Consider the following 2,525-nt stretch of genomic DNA (forward strand, 5'->3'; position numbering starts at 1 on the left):
AGAACTAATACCTGAAAACTTCCAAAAGTTAGCAAAAGACTTAAATCTGCAGGTTCAAGAAACTGAGTGAGCCACAGACAGGGTAAAACAGAAATGTCCACACTGAGGCACACTGCAGCCTGCTTTCTAAAAAAGCAGGCAGAAAGAAACATTATCTTATCTATAGGGAAAAAACAATTCAAATAACAATACATTTCTCATCTAAAACCATGGATTCCAGAAAAAATGGCAATAGTTCTTTAATGCTAAAAGAAAACTATCAACCCAGAATTTTACATCTAGTGAAAATATCCTTCAAATTATGAAAGGGAAACAAGACATTCTCAAATAAAGAAAAACTAAGAGAAGTTGTTGCAGGAAGAACTAGCCTAAAAGAACAGCTAAAGGAAATTCCCTAAACAAATAGAAATGATAAAAGAATGAACCTTGTAACTTCAAGAATGAAGAAAGAGCATGGGAAGCAAAATCATGGGTAAATAGAATGAACATTTCCTTCTTTTGAGTTATCTAAATTATGTTTGATAGCAGAAGCAAAAATCATAACACTGTATGATGTTCTAAATATGCAGAGGAAATGTTTATAATATTATAAGTTTGGAAAATAAAGAGACATAAGTATAAGTAATATTTCCACACTTTGCTGGAACTAGTGAAGTGCTGGCACCAGTCGACTGCAGTAAGTTATGTATACATTAGGTACTCCTTACAGCACACTATGAATAGGGCTATTCAAAGAGAGATAGTCAAAAACAAAAAAGACAAATCAAAATGGAATTTTTAAAAATGTCCAAGTAACCCACAGGAAAGCAGAAAAACGAAAATAGCAAAAACACAAACAAAAACTAATATGGCAAGCAACAAGCATATCAATACATACATTAAGTGTAAATTGTCTAAATACACTAATTAACATATAGATATTGACAGGGTGAACTTAAAAACACAATTCAACAATATGCTGTCTACAAGAAATTCACTTCAAATATAATGACATAGGCAAAAGCAAAAGAATGGAAAAAGATATGTCATGCAAGTATAACTCAAAGGAAAGAAGTAGTGGCTATATTTTTCTTACATAAAGTAAACTTCAGAGCAAAGATTTTCAGATAGGGGGAGGTACATTATGTAATGATAAAAGGGTCAATTAACTAAGAAAATATAATAATTCTACATGTGTTTGCAACAAACAATAGAAATGCAAAATATGGGAAACAAAACTGAAAGAACTGAAAGGAGAAATAAACTCACAATTGTAGGTAGAGACTTCACTCCTTTCTCAATAATTGATAGAGAAAAGAGAAGATCAACAAAGATATAGAAGAATTCAACATCAGCATCAACCAACAAGATAATGTAGCTCCAAACAATGGAATCCTCATTATTTTCAAGCACACATGAAATGTGTACTAGGATAGAGCATATCCTGGCCCAGAAAACAAGCCAACAAATTTAAAAGAATTGAAATCATACAGAATATGCTCTTGACCACAGTAGAATGAAACTAGAAATAACAGATAGATAACAAGGAAATCTCAGAACACTTGGTAACAAAACTGGATACTTCTAAATAATCAGTGAGTCAAGAGGAAATTTCATGGGATATAAAAAGATACATTGAACTGAATTAAAATGAAAATGCAATATATTAAAAATTGTGGGATGCTGTGAAAGCAGTGCTGAGAAGGAAAGTTATAGTATTAAAGGCATATGTTAGAAATGAGAGTGCTCACTTCGGCAGCACATATACTAAAATTGGAATGATACAGAGAAGATTAGCATGGCCCCTGCACAAGGATGACATGCAAATTCGTGAAGCATTCCATATTTTTAAATAATAATAAAGGAAACAGTTTTCAGAACCACAAAAAAAGAAATGAGAAAATGTCTCAAGTCAGTAATCAAAGCTCCCAGATCAAGGGCCTTAAAAAAGAAAATTAAGCCCTAAGAATAACAAAGGAAGTAATAAATGGCATAAATCAAGATAAATGAGCAGAAAAAAATGATAGAGTAAATCAATGTAAGCACTGGTTTTCTGAAAACAAAAATATTGACAAACCTCTAGCAAGACTTAAAAAAAGGAGAAAAGACACAAATTACCAACATTGGGAAGAGAGCCCAGAACATCACTAAAACCTTGTAGACATCAAAAGAATATATGACTATTATGAATAATTCTATATATGCAAGTTTGACAATTTAGAAGAAATGGACCAACTTCTTATAAAACACAAACTACCACAACTCACTCAGTATGAAATAAATTTTATAGTTCTATAACTATTAAATTGAATTCTTAATTTTAAAGCTCCCAAAAAAGAAATTTTAGTGTAAAACTCTACCAAACATTTGAAGAATTATATAATCTCTTCCATAAAATAGAGGAGAAAGCTTTCCATCTTTGAAAACTAGCACTTTATAACACCAAACAAAAAAAAAAAAAAAAAAAAAGAAAACTACAGACTGTTACCCATTATGAATATTAATACAAAAATTCTTAACATAAACAACTAGATTTCAGTAATAAA

At 30.9% G+C, this 2,525-nt stretch overlaps 1 non-coding gene across 1 annotated transcript; it reads left to right on the forward strand.

The window, feature by feature from the left end:
* Nucleotides 1–1,722: 1,722 nt before the first annotated feature.
* On the forward strand, nucleotides 1,723–1,829 carry LOC118914650 (U6 spliceosomal RNA). Its single transcript, XR_005025701.1, has one exon. It is a non-coding gene; the product is annotated as a U6 spliceosomal RNA (small nuclear RNA).
* The last annotated feature ends 696 nt before the right edge of the window (nucleotides 1,830–2,525 follow it).

Source organism: Manis pentadactyla, chromosome 17 (genome assembly GCF_030020395.1).
Source record: "Manis pentadactyla isolate mManPen7 chromosome 17, mManPen7.hap1, whole genome shotgun sequence".
NCBI lineage: Eukaryota > Metazoa > Chordata > Mammalia > Pholidota > Manidae > Manis > Manis pentadactyla.